Source organism: Varroa jacobsoni, unplaced genomic scaffold, assembly GCF_002532875.2.
Source record: "Varroa jacobsoni isolate VJ856 unplaced genomic scaffold, vjacob_1.0 scaffold_586, whole genome shotgun sequence".
NCBI classification, from domain to species: Eukaryota; Metazoa; Arthropoda; class Arachnida; order Mesostigmata; family Varroidae; genus Varroa; species Varroa jacobsoni.
Window position 1 is genome coordinate 20,315 of NW_019213488.1, and position 18,051 is coordinate 38,365.

At 41.9% G+C, this 18,051-nt stretch overlaps 1 long non-coding RNA gene across 1 annotated transcript in view; it reads left to right on the top strand.

The window, feature by feature from the left end:
- LOC111261695 (uncharacterized) overlaps positions 1 to 14,907 on the top strand; it is a 23,082-nt gene extending 8,175 nt beyond the window's left edge. The window contains exons 3-5 of the long non-coding RNA XR_002681155.1: positions 2,375 to 2,636; positions 8,136 to 8,283; positions 14,624 to 14,907. This is a non-coding gene — a long non-coding RNA (uncharacterized LOC111261695). The remainder of the gene's footprint in view (positions 1 to 2,374; positions 2,637 to 8,135; positions 8,284 to 14,623) is intronic.
- Positions 14,908 to 18,051: the final 3,144 nt, after the last annotated feature.

Below are 18,051 nucleotides of genomic sequence, written 5' to 3' on the forward strand. Positions count from 1 at the left end.
GGCTCATTCATTCGTTGGTTCATTTTTGGCTGGCTGATTTGTCACGAAGTGGCCAAGTACGTACCTTCGTATGCTCCTGTGCTCGCGGACGCTAAGCAGTATGAGTAACGGTGCGCAGCGGGCTGTCGAGTGGGCTTGGGTTCAGCACGCACCTACTGAACTTGCTTTGAATACCCGTGTAATATACTGAAGATCTGTGAATTGTTATGGTGCGATTCATATAGGGACGTTTCAGAGCTTAATAACAATTGCGCGCCTAGCAACACCCGGAGCTGCCGGAGCCGCACGGGACCATACGCTGATCACTGTTAAGCGTGCTTCTCTCACTACATCTGCTAACAATTGAGATATGTATGCGAATTTCAAATGTATTCGTCAAATCGACCGCAAAAATTGAACAATGGAGCTTATAATTCAATTAGGGGTATAGACCGAGGGCAATTGAGGGGAAATTAACCGGAGTGTGCGAGAAAATTTTCATTCTTTTTTGTTCAAGGTCAGTTAATTTCTTCGCACGCATTGAGTGACGCTGCTACCGAAATCGCTTACCATCCACCTAAGAACAGGTTCACTATCTGCCTTAGGTCATGCTCACGTCGATACTGAGTAGACGGCATGCTGGCGTGCCGCAGACACAACCGGGATGCCCTGATTGAAAATCACTAAAACAACATTAAAAAAAATCCGCAGAACTATCGCAATAAAAAATCGGAAGAGCCATGGGTGTGTTGCCGGTCGGTTTATTAACCCCGGGAGGGCTCGCGAATCTTTACGATCAATTTAAAAAGGATGTATAGGAAGCTCTTGATACGTATCAGTACAAATCGAAAAGTCTATTGTTGCTCTATGAATAGCTAACAAATTACTTCGTACACTTATTATAACTCTTTATCGAGCTTAACTATTTTACTAGGTAGGAAAAAAAAAGCATCTTTTTAGGTGTTTTGTGCCCTGAAACAAAAGCAGATTACTAATAAATATAAGTTGACGTTTTTTCCATCCACAATAATCTCAAGACCCGGCCATCTCTGCAAGCAATGGCTGTTCGTTCCTTAATTCTGGAACCAAGTATCTAGTAACGATGATGACGATGACGACGACAAGTTGTTTTCTACGGCTCTGAACCTATTTTTTCTTTACGGCACAGCGCCTATCCGATGAAGCGATCGTATACGAGAATATGGCGTAGTGGACTCGACCTATCGTTTCGTGATCGGCTAACTAATTTCTCGTCACTGGCTCATTGGGGCGGAATCGTCAGACTCTCGAAGCCGGGCTTAGAAGGCTCTAAGTAAAGAGCAAATAAATAAGCTCTACTTTTGAAAATTAAGAGTCAGACGACAGTTAATCAGACCACGCAAGGTGCGTAGAAGCTGTACCGAACAACTTCAGCTCCGAAATAGCTTCAATTTTGAGGTCGTCCTATCGATCATACAGTGATTGAGGTTGAGCATCGGATCGGATCGAATCAATTCAGCATATTAGTCTAGTTTAGTCGTTCGATTCGATAGAGTGGGTTTATCCATATTGAAAAAAGTACTCTAAATACATTTAGATAATAATTTCCTTGGCAATATGATAGTCTCATCTGTGCCGCTAGGGCTTAAATTCTAGACCTAATTACACACCTTGGTTGTACCGGATTAATTATAACTATGCGATAACTTAGTACTTCCTGTTGCGGAGCGCTGACTAGCGTCAGGCGCTGCTGTTGTTCGGCTGCGTGAAAATCGCTGAGCGAAGAGGATTGTGGCAGCACTTATAGATGCGGCGATGCCCTTAGAAACCCTTCTCATTGGCTCAATGGTGTGGATATCAGTGAACTTGGATGGAAACTGATGACAGGTAGCAACTTGTTCAGTGTTCTTTCTTTGCTGGACTTTACATTGATAATGCAACAGGTGGTAAAAGCAACGTCGCTTTATGCGAATACCCATAAGCACCATTATAGAGGGAAACATTGAACAAAGATCATAAAAAAAAACGTGCACGGACGATGAAACACGGTGATGCTTCGCCGATCATTCACGTACCTCAAATACCTGTTCGTATGCGTTCCCATATAGCACGACTTTTTGCTGCATAGAATTACGAGGGGCTCTTGCTACGAAATTCGCCAAGGGAAGGTTTACTTGTATCATACTACTAGGACGAGAAAGATGTACAAATGAGTACAACACCTTCAGGACGTTAAAAAAAAGTAATGCGCTAATTTCCAATCTAGTGAACAGACATAACTGTGCTAGAAGAAAAAGTTAGACCTTTTAGGGCACGAGCGGTGGCATGTACCGGCATGGATAGATAGGCACAGGACGACATCTAAACTCGCAGGTCATCCTTAATTGTCTAATTAATTATTTATTACCTTTGACAGGTTCACAACGCGTGTATGGCCAGTTAACAGCTCCACAACCACACCCACACCTTCTGCCAAAATTTAATACTTGAGAAATCCATCATCCGGCCGTCGTACTAATCATGTGGCGTACATCTCGTCCGGCAGTGTTATCGTGATAGACGGTGACTCAATGGTACTGGCGTGAAAATATCAAATCGGTGAACCATACATTTCGTCATTCGCTCATGAAACTAGCAGCCGCTATTGAAGGCCCTCCAAACTGTTTCAACCACCAAATGTATGTATTAGGACACATTCAGGTAAAAGTCTCATAAACTGGCTCCTTCCGTTATCAGTGGTATCTATTTTATTTAATTTTAGACGATATCTACGAGAGCGGAGAGACCTATAGGTGCGGAAGGCGCAGATGCAGGCGGGTTGTTTGCTTCATAGAAGACGCCGGTCACACAGGAGTGGTTGCGCAGTAATCTTCGAGGCGCATCAGCTTAAACATGAACAGAAACACTTCGATTTAATTAAATTTTACCACAAAAGAAATTAACGCAAGTGACCAGGCCAGCGAAGGCAAACATTCCATGTACCACGGAGATTGGTCTGCATTGCGTATACGTCTGGGTAATTATTTAGGCAGACAGCTGCTTATGAAGACGCGTTGAGTTACTAACTAGATTGAGGGTTGTCTGGATGTAGAAAATCCTAATTGGATACCCAAAATGCAGCCGGAATGGGTACAAATAATTTCGATTAAGGGACACGCGTTTAATTGGCCACACGTTACCCAGCTTTTGAGCATATCCGATAGCAGACGGCTCAAGCATAACACCGCATGTTACTAATTAACCCCTATTACCCCTTTGGCCAAACAAAGAGGACATCATATAATGCAACTGAAAAGAAACGATTATAAAATGTGATTTATTACTGACACTTATATCGTCGTTATCTGAGTTCGCTTCGCGAACGTTTCAGATTATATATAATTGATAGTTCTTGATGCTGAAGTTCTCTGTAGAGGAAATTTACGGGCTTTTTGCGCTCTCCATAGTTTTAGTTCGTTCAAAAAAATACCATACTTCTACGGTATAACAGTTAGCAACGGTTCGAATTCAAGTGAGAAGATTGTCGGGACGTTTGGCTGTTTCCACTCACGTTGCTTCGTTTGTTGTTTACGAAGCTCTGGAGTCGCTCTTTGTCTTCTTGTATTTCTGTTTCAGTATGGTAACATTTATTTAATTATCATTATAATCCAGGTAGTAAAAAATCCATCATCATTCGACTATAATTTATTTTGTTGTTCCTCTTTATGTTACAGTCTGTCGTAACAGCTGTGCTTTATGCCACAGCTTTCTTTGTCTGTAGCGCTGCCGCTGCTGTTGTCGTCGCTGACCATCCAGCAACTCATTGCGAAGATAAGAAGCTGAAAACGAAGAAAAAAGAAGATTGTTGTTGTTGGCGTCGTTGGCGCCATGGTCACCAACAACATCGCTACATAGCAACACCATCATCAAGTTCACGGCGCGGCGACAATAACTATACTGGCAAGGGGGTAGTCACCGGTGAACCTCGGTAGGATCAACCTTTCGGATGTCTCTCCTGTTATGCCTTCTCTGCCTCTCTTTCGTTCTGCGTCTGTCGCCGCCGTTCTAGTCATCCGCTTCTAATGTTGACGGTTCGGCCGCCGCACCGCTGGTTCTAATGCTTCGTGAGTCCTGGGGTTCTATTGCTGGCACAGTCGGAGTCAGTCGGGAGAGCTGCTCGCCGCTGCCGCTCAAACAGGCTCCGGTGTTTCCTTTTCCTTCTGCACCCTATTTTGCCTTCATCCTCGGTTTTTTCGTCCCCTTCTCGTCGCAGTCGTCTTAACTTTTGTGTTTGTTAGCTGCACGTTCGAATGTAGCAATTCTTATCGTTATCGCTTCTACGGTTATCAGTAAACGGCATCATCGCATTGCCTCTGTTGATATTTAGACTGCTGCTGCCGCTATCCGTAAACGCGACTCGCGCTAATTCGACGTAATTTGGTTGGATAACATAAAAGGACCGGCGCTAACAGCAGCAGCTACGGAAGCAGCGTCCCCATACAAAATCTACCATCACAAAACAAACGAAAATGTGCTACACATTTACACACGCCACACAGGCACGAATACGCTGTACGGGGTCGACCAGTAAAGTCCTTTATACAAATAATATCATATAATAAAAATGGGCAAGCACGCTAGCGATTCATGGCAAGACCCACCGAAAGATATCGGCAAGGGGCAGAAAAGAGAAGCCGAAAGGGGGAACGCAAGAACGAATGGAGCAGAAGAACTGTATATTCCGTGCGGTTGATAATGACGCGGTGGCTGGTGGTGATAGAGTTATTTCGATAAGAAATGCTCTGCACTTAGATGCTCATAAAAACTAATTATTATTATTATTATTATTAGGCAAGCAACCACAAATAACGGCGGAAGCAATTTTACGAAAAAAAGCAACGCGTCTTCATTCGGTGACGTCATAACGGTGCAATCGTTATAATAGCAACTAATGACGATGGCATAGAAGCTCCCACATGAATACACCAGTTGTACCGTTTGCATTACTATCCACTCAATCGAACTTGCATATGACCATTTCTGGAGTAGACGACCTTTCATCTTACAGAACTTTAGAGCTTTACTAACGGGGGTACCCGTTTTTAGGCTAGTCGTTTTCTTAATAAAACACTCTGAAAGCGCTAAATGGGTGTCCGCTTCATCGTGACCACCGACAAAGTCGTTAGTGGCCACTTGTACGTACGCAGCATGCGTCAACAGCACGAGGTCTCTCAGATTTACGGTCGTATGGCTTGGAGCTAATTGAAATTTTTTAAGAGCAATCAAGTTTATTAAATCATAAGAACACGACGAACTTTGTGTCACAAGTTTATTTAATGGGGAGTGGAACAGACCAACGTCTTCAGTCTTTTTTCGCACCAAATTTGACACCCCTCGCCGCTCCTCTCGCCCCGTGGGTATATCTGTGCCCCCTCTCTCTCTCTCTCTCCTCTCCCTTTTAATGATGTGTGAAAGAAGCGTTTGAAATTTTAACTTTCATTAATCGTACTAATTTACCTACCTTTGTCAAGTAGCACTTTAAACAAACTTTATAACAAATGGGTGTTCTAAGTTTTATATGTTATTTTATACACTTCTGTATTTTATCTAAGTGATATGCACTGCATAACGCATCACTGCATGCCCATGACGGGCAAATTCTTCTCAAGTCTCGCCCGTTATGGCCCCTGTCTAATAGAATTCGGGATCGACCTCTGCAAACCTTCGATCCGATTTTACTAGGCTTTTCAGGAGTTGCCAATACGTCTAAATGGCGGCGGAAGCCTTCGGGGAACAGTGGCGTCGTCGGCAAGAAATCGACAAGCCAGTTAAGGGTTGTCCGAAGGCTGTTTTGAGAAAGGATGCCTTTGGTCGGTTCCAATGCTCGAAATTTTGCGGCATGGGATCATTTCAAAGTAAGCTTGCCGCGCAAGCGGCAACCGACGCAACTTTGAGGTTGAAAAGTCGCAAAGCGGTAGAGAAGGATACTCGACGGGGGCTAAATATCGAAAACGAAGCTATCAAGCTATTTTCCCCATTTTTATATGCTAGGAGAAACTTCAATGTCTCAGGCTGGAACTCTATCATTTCTTCTAAATTTCATTGGCCCGGTTCCGGTTAGGTCAGAAGCAGCCAGTCCCGATTTCAAGACGGCAGAAAGAAACTTGGCCGTGGCCATGGCCGCTGTATACGGGAGCGACTGCTCCCACGATAAACAGAATCGTCTGTATAGAGGAGAACCTTAACCATATTTTTAAGATCACGTATCTGATCAGGAAAATCCTCAAGAGCAACAGGGAAAAGAAGAGCGATGGCTTCAGTTATCACGCTGGGCCACACCAGGATACGTGGCTCTCCTGAACAAAAACAGTCAATCTTCTGGCCTGGGTACACAGCTTGCGCCATGCTAGAAATCAGTCCTTTATAGGAAGTTACTTGGCGTGTAGTGATATCTAAGGGGAAATAATAGCAAAATTTAATTTACTCAATTGTTCAGTTTCCTAAACCCTTTAGATAATTTTAACAATGGATAACACAAAAGAAAAGCTGAAGCCTATAGGGCTATCTAATGCAGCTTTTTCAAACAGGTGATTATGTCATCTAAGTACCACGCGGGAGTCTCCCCTGATGTTGATCGCTAAGAATCTGTCGCAATAGCGAGGCATCTTATGCGCCATTTATACGATTTTCGACATACGGTACTCCAGAAATGGATAAGAAAGATTTCTATGAAAAAACTATTTAGACTTTGAACCAACTTACTTGAGATGCGGACGAGAATGCTGCAATACTAATATTACTCTGTAAGTAGGCACCTGTACGTAAAACATCGGTGAGCACGATTAATTCGTGCGTCCAAATAAACTTACGGACGAACAGCTATGACAGAAAAGTATAAATAATGTGTGTTTATTGGATGGAGATTACTGGATACATTACTAGAAAAGTGACCTTTTTTTATTTATGTATAGATTTAACTTGAATTTGTAGAAAATATATGTCTTTCTTTAACACAATGAAACTGCCCTGATCTCAAACCTTAAGTGTATGTAATGAATCTGACGAGAGACGGAAGACGACCGTTACCAACACGCGAATACACATTGCGAGGTTTCGTGCTTAGGAGACGCACCGCGCCTCTTGGACTCTGATGGTAGTCTCCCAGGTAACGATTCAACGGTAGGAAATAGCGAGGCCCATCAAGCAAGTTCACACATAGAATCCTGATAATTATTAATCTACCTATTATGGCGTTCCCGACGACAGGTTTCTACTGTCAAGTCATCTACCGTCATCTAGTGCTAAGGTTATGCCCCGTTGCCGTATCAGCAGCCTTCAAGCCATTAGAAACTTCACCTAACGCATGAGCTGTTACTACGAGATTGTGTACTTCTAATAAAAACGTACGATACTTCGATAGACTACGCCGTCAACTACATCGTTACTTTAGGAGAATACGTAGCACCGTCGTCCAAAGCAGAGAGCTGCTCTTAAGCTCAGACAGACACAAAGTCAGGATGTTGGACTTTGAATATTCTTTATCATTAATTCTTGTCGTTTCGAACATTGCATCCTAGGCAATTTCTGGCCGGAGACGATGCTCATCTTTGCAGCCGCTGCACTCTTAAATAACGGTTGATTTGCTATGAATAATTGAACATGTGCGCGTTTATTTTAAACGACCGCGATATCATGTAAAATAGTCACATAATTACATGAAAGAGAAGCGTCTCAACAAATTCAGATTAACAAAGCTTGCAGGCTCATCAAATTAAAAAAAAAAAAAAGCATCAAGTCTAATATAGTGGGTGACCTAATCGTTAAATTACTGCTCTGACCGTTTCAAAATAGGCTCAATCGGTGATTTAGATGATTAGAAGAAAGCATAGCCACCACACCCACGCTAACAACGCCGACTCTGTCCGATCAGCCTGTCTTTAGCCAAATAACAAACCCAACTGCTCAAAGGATCAATTCATGGCCTATACGGTATCTGTTGCCCTGCTTATTGAAGTCCTATATAACGTTATACCGAACTGGAGAACTGAGTTAATAATCTATGCACTTGCCATTTCTAAGAGTCACCGTCTGGCTTTATTTATTATTTAAACTAAACTTTATTAAAATTATTGCTACGACTTTAGTCATTACAAATGGCGTAAAGTAAATCTTGGCGTTCATTTTGTCCCATGTTTCAGCTTCTCCCAAACTCACATGGATATGATGACCGATCTGTCACAAACTGGACGGAACGCACTTCCGTACATTATCGAAGGATCACTGTTGCTGGCTGATTGCAGGCCGACGATGTCACAGAAATAGAAGATAGCGAATTATACGGTGCAGGTACGTTCTCTCGAAGCCTTTGGAGGAAGCTGTCGGAACCTTCGTTATAGAGGTTCGTTTGCAGGATAGGCTATTCGATTTCAATGAAGGGAATGCCAAATTTGCCGTGCAAATAATACTTTCTGTTAGGGTACAGGTTTACTTCTTAGTGAAATTGTCCCATGCCCATTGATAAAAAGCATTTAGCGAAGTGATGACGTATTTGACAGTCTTATAGCGACCGCGTCGGACTTGAAGATCGTTTTCTTTTTTTTTTTTTTTTTTTTACATAAACATTTTGATGGCTCATAACATAGCCGCTCTCGTGAAATGCCTTCTGCTAATGGTTAAAAAAGCGGACTCCTAAAATGTCGTCAACCCGCTAACGGAGCTAATTTTCAATTATCTGGTCGGGAAATTTATAACACAGAAACAGGGCCGGTGAAGAACAGCTTGTTGTCTCAAAGATAATTACCTGCGACGATCGTATGCAATTTTGTAACTTCGTTCGGTCTTCGTTAACGACGAAAAATATGTCGTAAAGAAAAATGGAAGGCAAGGCAAGACACTGTATTGTAGTAACGTAAAATAAAATAGCAGTAGGCCAAGTGGTATATTTCCATGTAAGGCCAGGTAAATAGACTACTGTGAACCTTTTACATGGTGTTTTACTGGCCAACAGAACACGAATGGCAGGGTACACCTTCGCTGATTCATAGGTTAAGGCGAAAAGTTTGTTTAAAATATTTTCAAATTAAAACACATGTGGAACATAAACGAGAACAATTAACCAAAACACGTATCATGTTATTGTAACATGGTCGTCTTTACGAAAACCTTTAACGTTGAATCGTGTTAGGGCTTCGCTTAAATGATATCTAATCGTACCCTAATGGATGGGGTTCGGAACTTAGCTACTGCGAGTGTATTGACAATGGAAGTACCAATTGACCTCGCTCATTTGGCAAATGAAAATATTGTGGATTAGCAATACTGGATATATGACGTAATTACGGAGACAACAGCAACTAGGAGTACGTTCATATGGCGATATGGGAAAACACGCTGAGATATAGTCTTCGCCCAAATGGATCGAGTGGTCATTTTTAACAAATGGGCGTAGTAATTACCCATTCATGATAAACAGACAATGAAACATTTGTTATTCTAAAAAGTCAGGAGGAACAAGTGATTGTTATCCATAAGTCTTCTTCAATCCACGATGGGTACTCTAGCAGTGATGCATGTAATTTTCAGGTAAAGCTATCGACATGCTCGTGTCACCTGCTTCATTAGTTAGAACCATTTTACCATTTTATCTAATTTGATAAGTGCCTCTCAATCAAATGAAGGCCACCGACTTGGAAAAATGAGCTTAGCGGTTAAAGTTCATTTAAGTCCGCAAGCAGACCTTCACATCTGTGGCACATTACATATAGTCTATGTTCCTGGGACACAGACTATTGCAGATGTTCACTCTATGTCTAAAGCCACTCAGGTTTTTTTATTATGTAAAATAGTAGCAAAAGACCGAACTTGTTCTAATATCTCTAGCTACGATGAAGCTTCGTCTCTACGACATCTTACTCTCGAAGCCTCAGAGCTTCAGAGATGCGTTATTCGTCTTTCCATTCGACCTGTGATCTTCAACGATGCGTCACGTACCGTTATCCTCCCAAGGTCGTCGATTAGCAACCTTTTTCACCTCGTCTACGATTGGTCTAGGCGGATTGTCTCCTGAATGTACCATCATCGCAACAAATAGCTAGGATCTTCAGCGGTTATTGAACGCTTTGACTAACACTTAAATGTTGATTAAAGCCTCCTAGACGCCGAAGCAGCGGGCACTTAACACTGAGCAGTCTTCAAATCATCCACACTTCGCAAAAGCCATTAGTGTCAAACCTACGAACATTCACAGAAAACACTACTGATAGTCTTGACGGATGCCAGCCTAAATCACTCTATACGACGGTCCTCATTTAGTTTTAACGACCAAAGCACACTGCCATATACAACATTCTACTATCGTCTGCTTTCGCACATATACGCTAACGGAACGTTAGCCACAGCACATTGTTCTAGTTTCTCGTAAAGCTATTGTAGTTAGGGTAGTCGAGAGAATGGGTTTGTCCGTTTCAGCATCGAACACAGTAGTTGTTGCTTTCTTTTACGGTACCAGTTGATGAGGATAACGTATAACGCACTTGTTGTCCGAAACTCTCCATTCAGCACGTAACAGACCTCATCATCGGGCAGCGATTTGCTAAGGACTAACGGATTCAAAGCTCCATCTGTGAGGTCCGAAGCATGCGTTCGCTAGCGCACAAACAGACAGACAAAGATTCACTCACGGGACGCTCACGTACCGCTGCCTTCGTTTGAAAGAGAACCACAAGCGGCCCTTCGGGCGGAGCCTTTGACTTCAGTCCCGCCCAGCGACAGCTCTCCACTCACGGCGGCAGCCAATCCGCGCATTCGTCAAGCGCAAAACATGTAAACAAGTCATTGTTCACAATGAATTTGCTTTGGCCGAAGGCTCGAAGAGGGGTGGCCGTTTAATTGCGTTGTCCTCTATTCCTCAAAGGTATACAATGATCGCGACGAGGTGATGATGTTCTTCATCTCCCGTTCGCTTATGTCTAACTCTGTTAATTGTGCATCCCCGTTGTGCATGTAGGCGCTTGCGTGTCCACATATCGAGAGATATCAGCAATTGCATGGGCTGGCTTTCGTTTATGAGCTCATGTTTGTTTATCTACTGCTCCCACTATCACTCTAATGATTAACTACTGAATACTTAAAGCTGGCAAACTGCGTGTGTCTTTTAAGAATGTTCGATTTAAACGTCTTCTGATAGCGATCAGATATGGGTTTCATTGTACTAAATAAATAGTTGGACAAATCTGATACATGGTTTTTGCGCACCTTTGCTAAAAGCTTGTACATCATCGCCTAGAAATGACAGCAACTTAGCGAAGCTCAATTATTATAACTAGGAACGACCACGGTTCAGCACCGTCCTACGTCTTAACAGCGATAGAAAGCTTTCACCCAGGGAATTTATATACAGTCACTCAATTATGTTTGCAGTCAGTCAGTCCAATAGCTGGATTTATTTATGGAAGCAGGAATAGCCCTATATGCGACATTTGGATAGTGGGTAAAAGCTTCGTCAGTTGAAAAATTATGTTTCCTCAGACACACGAGCCTTTAGTAATGCCCTCTTTTCGGTATTCTCGATTAGGTATCGCACCGCAGCTGTGGGTGTGATTTCGATATAGTTCGGTTGCTTCTGGGATTTTTAAATGGCTTTCGCGGCTTTGCAGCGTCTGGGGAAAGAATAATAAACCCCTGTAACCAGATACAGGCGATCGACGTGTTCCGAATGGCGGAATAGATATTTTACGTTTAATTTCTATATGTTTGCTCAAACTAATGCCCATGTGGTGCTTAAAGCTTTTGCGCAAAGACAATCTTAGGGCTTGATGCCCACGAAGCATCAGTTATCAATATTCCTTAAGGGGGCGCTGGCAGGATAGTGCACGTCGAACACGTACAGCTCGTGATAATTCTCGTGGGGACGGCCAACGCGTCTTGACATGCAGCAAGACTCCAGAAGTAGAAACCGGCCGAGAAAGCGAAAAACGCAGTGGTTTTTATATTTCGAATCACTATTACTTTTTTCGAATCTTCTCAAAATTTCTGAAGGCTCTATACGGATTCGTAAGCGACTGGCACATTGAAGCCTGCGTTAAGAATGACACCAAGTGCACTCGTAGCTATAGAGAGTGGGCACAACGTGGTACGGATTGAGTACGGCGCGCTCGTTCGCGGATTCTGCACCTGATAGGGCGACTAGTATCTGACTAGGAGATGCAGTAAGCACAGGCCGGAAAATTCCTTTCGAGTAGAGCGCCGATGATAGCGTTCGTACTAGGCACAGTGGGACGAAGTAGATAAAATTAGTGCTTGTTAATTGCTAGATGTTGCTTATCTGGCGTTTTCTCAGGGAATGAAGAGGACTGAGCCTGAAAAACGTTGCTCGCTGCGTCCTCACAAGCTGATCTTGGTCTATCAAACGAATCTCGCGTTACAGTTTACCTGAGAACCGTAGAAGATGTATCAATAGTGAACAAAAACTCAGGTGGTGAGGTCGGTTGTTAAGACATCTTAACAATAACTGTAAAATATACGTGAGGTCAGTGTAAGATACCGTCACATCTCATATAGAAGTAACAGTCTATTTTTAACATCGTAGCGTTCAGTGATGATGTCATTTAGGTCAAAAAAGATGTCAGAGGATCAGAATCGGACCGCGGTTATATAGAGGCACAAACTGCACTAATCGGTTGGCTTTGGTATCGTTATTGCATCTAATTGGTCCTATCGCCGATATTCTCCTTATGCTGAGTCCTAATATTTATGCCAACCAGCGGATCTCCGAATGTAACTGAATGACCACAACAGCATAACAAAAGCATCTAAGTAGACGACTACAAATAGATCCCTTGAGCTTTGCCTGTCTTCCGTCATGAGCGCGCCTTCCTTGTAACCCCGCTATGTTCTTTATTGATCGTTTGAAAGGAGCGAAAACTACGGATGGTATTGATTCTGACCTGTTAGTGAGCAGTGGGAACAGATATGAGACGGGGCTGACCAGATCTTCATTTTTGTCGATCTGCCTATGACGTACGACGTACTCTTCTCGTCGCTATGCAGACCAGTTTCAATAGCAGTATATTTGCTGTTTGTTTATAAGAGTTTTCTAATATTAAATATACTTTGCCTCGTTCCAATCTGAATAATGTGGATCAATTCAGTTTGTACGTGTGATGCTTGTCCCAGTACATCTCGCTAACTGTTTTGTCTTCGAGCACAGATTTAGAACGAAGTTACAAGCGGAATGATTAGTTTTCCTGCCACATTCTATTATTTAGGTGGGTTTATAGTGGGTTTTATGTGATTGCCGCTTTAGTTTTGCCGTTAGCAGCAATACTGTGATGTTGATCGATTGAGTTCAGTATAAATGCCCTATGGATTTACGCATCTGTATGTTTTGTAGAGTTATACGAATAGGCGAGTTCATGAGGTTATTTTTTTTTTCGCTCATTAAATATACAATATACATATTTCTCTTGCAAACGGATATAGTAGATAATATGGTCGACCAGATTTCACACGGGGAAAATAAGTTTGGCGGAGATGCGACACCGATCGCTGAACCTCGAGCAGATGATCATTTACCAAATTATGTAGCCCCGGTCCCCCGCCGAAAAAATGGGAGGTGACAACCGCTTAAACCTATAGCCGTCTCGCTCTGTCCCATTGCACTTCACAGATTCTTAGTGATTGTAAAAAAATTGAGAAAAACTCATACCAGTTAATCCAGCTTGCATAATTATTGACCGGTTAGCGACACATGGCTTCAGATAGGAGGGGTGTCATACCGGTGGTAAACAGATCTTTTGGCCTGTTATAAATTCATTTCATCATAAATCTAACTTACCGCGGTCAAGACGAGAGTGCTTCAGGCGCATGGGTGTTTTCCTATGCGAGCTACTCTGTTTGTCGCAGGAACGCTACAACGAAATTAAACGAGGGAAAATAATATGTCTAAGTTTTCGATACTACGTCTTGGCGGTTCGAAGAGTTAAACAAATCGACTTTTTATACTATAGCATACACTAGCTGAATAAAGCGTTCGTATCAACTCTGGACGGAAGCTCGAACATCTGCTAAAAAGCGATCTGTACATCACCGATGTTAAGACCCCGCGTAATCAGGAATGTATCATCACCTTCGTCTCGGATAATCTTTTGCAGAGCACAAAGACTTACGGTTTAGCTGTCGTCGTTAGATTCTTTAATTCTTTCAAGCCTCGATCCATTGATTAAGATCTTTCATAATAGCTTGGCTTCGGCTGCTCCTCTTTTCGTTAATTCCCTTTTTAATTCTCCTTCAGCTACTGCTGTTGTCCGGGCATTCGACAGCAGGCAGCTTCCCAAAGCCTACGAAGTCCTAAAGTTAGTCCTTGTATCATCAGCAATCGCCACCTAATCATAGCTAAGTTGATACCCTCGTTGATTTTTCAAGGTTTCACCGCTAGATTGAAATTGTCTAATCACTCTGATCACCTGGACTATGGAGTGAACACAACGTGGTACCTATGCGCTTGTATGATAGTAAGTAATACGCCTTAAGGATCTTGTAGCGCTCCCTATCAGAGCGCTTAAAGCAGTCACAGCGGGTCTCATTTGTGTCCGTGCGGTAGTTGTTTGCTGGCCAGGTTTTTCTCATCACGGTTTCGAACCGAGCTCTTATTTGCTTTAATCGCCGACGACTCAATTTTCGACTTCAGGTGGGCGGCGGCAACGAGCAGAGATCGAGACACCGAATTGTCAGAACGAATGGATAAGACAACGGGGTCAGCTCTTGATTTGAGAATGGAGATGAGACCTTATATGACGAGACATCGCATGCGCACGACGACTCTGGAAAGCTCAATCTAATTGAAACATCACCACAGTCGCTATCGTCATCGCTGCCATCACTATCAACGAGTGTGTTTGATTACGACCATCACATATTCATATTTCAATTAATATCTTTAAATAAATAATACATTCAGTATCTTCGTTAGTATTGTACCAAAGACGATATATTTTTGTTTTCGTAGAGGTGTTTGATTATCGATGCTTCTGATCGAAGTTTATATATCTGAGGCTAGGAACATCATTTAGGCTGCACTACTTGTTATAATTTTGTTTTTGTAAGCTTGTCAAAATTGCATAGTTTTTATAAGTTCCGCTATTTACACAGGCTGTGTAGATGTGTCCTCGGCGGAACTTCGAATAGCGTTTAGCAGTTTGCTTTAGCCGGACAATTGAGTTTATGGATAATTCGAAGTGCTCATCGTAATCTTCCAGTCTGTCCTATGATCAATGTTGCGGTTAATAATACTATGGTTATCCAAACGATTTTCCGCTTCCCGATTCAGTATATTTAGCAAAAAACGCAGAGCAAAGGCACAGATCTCAGCCAGAACCTGTGCATGCTTTGAAAGCTTCGCTTTGTACATATCTGTCTGCTCGTTTATGCAGTTCATAACTGCTCTGTCTGAAGCTAAAGAAAAATTGCATAGAAGCAGGAGAACTATTTGTTTGGTTGTCCTCGGTGCTGGCGCAGCTATGGGATGGTGCCATCTGCCACAGAGGACTGGGTTTCAGTACGGCAAATAGAAAATCTTTAAGGTTACGTTGCTAATATGGACGCTCGTAAATTACTCAAAATAGATACGTCAGGGGAAATACTTCTCTCACATAGTCTAGATCAAGTACGTTGAAAAAGTTATCGGCCGCGCTCATATACGTAATGTGTTAAGAAAGCGTTCTGTTTTAAATCGTTGACAATACACTAACTTATTTAACATAGAAACGTCTACAGTAGAGACTAATGTCTTAAGCGTTCTCTTTTGTCAAGCACTGGGTCGTTTACTTTCGATATGCGAACGGTCGTATGATTTGGAACGGTCGAACACGCATGGTGTTTCTCCAATCTTCGATTAACCCTTCCAATGTATCCCCCTATCGAGTACAACTTACAAATTTATGCTCAGACCTAAACCTAAACCTAAACCCCTTCAATTCCCTAGACACGTAGCAATTACACTATTTTCTAGAAGGGTGTATGAGTGAACACAAATATGCTTGCGGCTTATGATAAAAACGCGCACAAATAAAAATGTAGAGAAAGTATTACTTATATATTTTTATTATTATATTATTTACAATAGAAGACCTATATGTCTTTTCTTTTTACTTAATTATTTCAAGCGTGTCCCCTATAAGCATTATTATGGTTTGTTCGTAAATATCTTATATGCCTAAAAGCTCTCAGGATCACTAACAAGGTAGGCCTGCTGATTAATTAGTCTTTCTCATTATTAATAATTTCTAATTTTGTTAGTTATTTTGAGCTTTTGAGTTCTTACTTACACTGCTTATATACATCGCTTAATAAGCATTACAGCTCCAGTCTTAATTTGAAAATGAATTTGCTGACCCTATTCAGCTAGAAAAGCGGGCCGAGATAATAACTTTGTTGAAAGTGGTCTACACGTGAATATTTGAAAACGCAATTTCCGGTGACCAGACGATGCCATTCTATTTAGCGACAGAGCCCCTTCTATCTTTACAGCCACGTCTGCTAAATGAAGTCATTAATCTTGAGCTCAAAAATTCTATTTCGCAATTCACAAACCAAGTGGAACTTAAGCAATAACAACAACAACAACAACAACAACAGTAGCAGCAGCAACGGAGGTGATAACAACGTCGTGTTAAAAACGTTAAACTAAGTTAAAGTTAATTTCTTCTTATAATTGGTGAGACCCATCTCAGGTCTGTCTGTGAACACGGAACGTTTTCCTTCAAGGCAATAACATAATATGCAAACTACGAATTAAATAATTACCATCATTATATTGTGCTCAAACAAAGCAGCGATATATATACGTATATGTAGGCGTTCTCATCACGACACTAGGCGCAAGGCGAGCATCTGTTTGTTAATTTTTTCTTTTCAACTGAAACAAAAACTTCGAAACCGTGCAAATAAACATGGAGTATATATATACGATTGTTCCCAAGAAAAAACATTTGTGTTTACTGCTGTAGGTTTGAGACGGGTTGGGATGAATTGCTGATACTCATGCACGCAAACATTCATTCGAAAGTTTGAAGATCGTGGGACAATTTTGGTGCTGACATGAGTATGGACATTTGTTGTGCCGAACCTTCGAAGGCTACAGAAGTTAAGCCCAGATGAACTTATACATTTTGGTACGCTTCACAATCTACTAAGTAAGATCGTCAGGTAGGCTGCGTACCGGTTAATGGTGGTCCAGATGTTTGTAGTGGTTATTCGGACGTACCAGTAACGAGCAGTAATTGTCATACCTACTCCCGTTTCATTCTGCGGTTCACACTTTGACTTTAGGGATAACAGGGAGAGGCAACAATTCCATTGTTTCAATTGTAAATCGCTGCGACTCGTGCATTGCAGCAGGCTACTAAAGATAGTGCAAAATTGTTTAAGTAAACGTATTCTTTCCGTACTGTAAGTTAACATTGATTCAATCCGGGACCTTCCGATGTCAACCCAGAAGACCATGACACACATATACGAAGATTGAGGTCTTCGTCATTTTGCAACGTTTTACATGTCGGATGCGCATTTCATATCTTCGTCGTGGTACTAAAACAGCCGTCAGTCAGTAGAAGATTCTTCAGCAAAAAAACAAAAAATAAGGGACGCAATAAAGTTTAATTATAATTTAATCTATTGAAAGATGGCGAAATTTGCTCGTCGAGAGTAGCTCTTCCTATGTAATAAACAACAAAGCTAGATACGCGCCTCCGATGTACCAGGGCATCACGTTGACCAGCAAGAAAGCAGAATTTAATTAATAACAGCAACAAGAAGGAGAGGCCGGGACTGCTTCTGCTCTTTCTTATTGTAGACTTCGCGTCCAATGGCCATCCCTAGAGCTGTGATAGATGCACATCAAATAGTCAACCGAAGGATAATAGATTACCCTTGGGACCGCTGAACACTCAGATTCTATTAAATGCTGTGGTGGAAATTAAACGAAAACAACAACAATAGTATATACTCTTATATTTACTTTATATTTAGATATACGTAAAGCAACTTTGTATACCAGGTGACATTATGCAATTTAGAAAAAAATTATCAATCTTGCTCGAGTTCGCGAAACCCAATAAC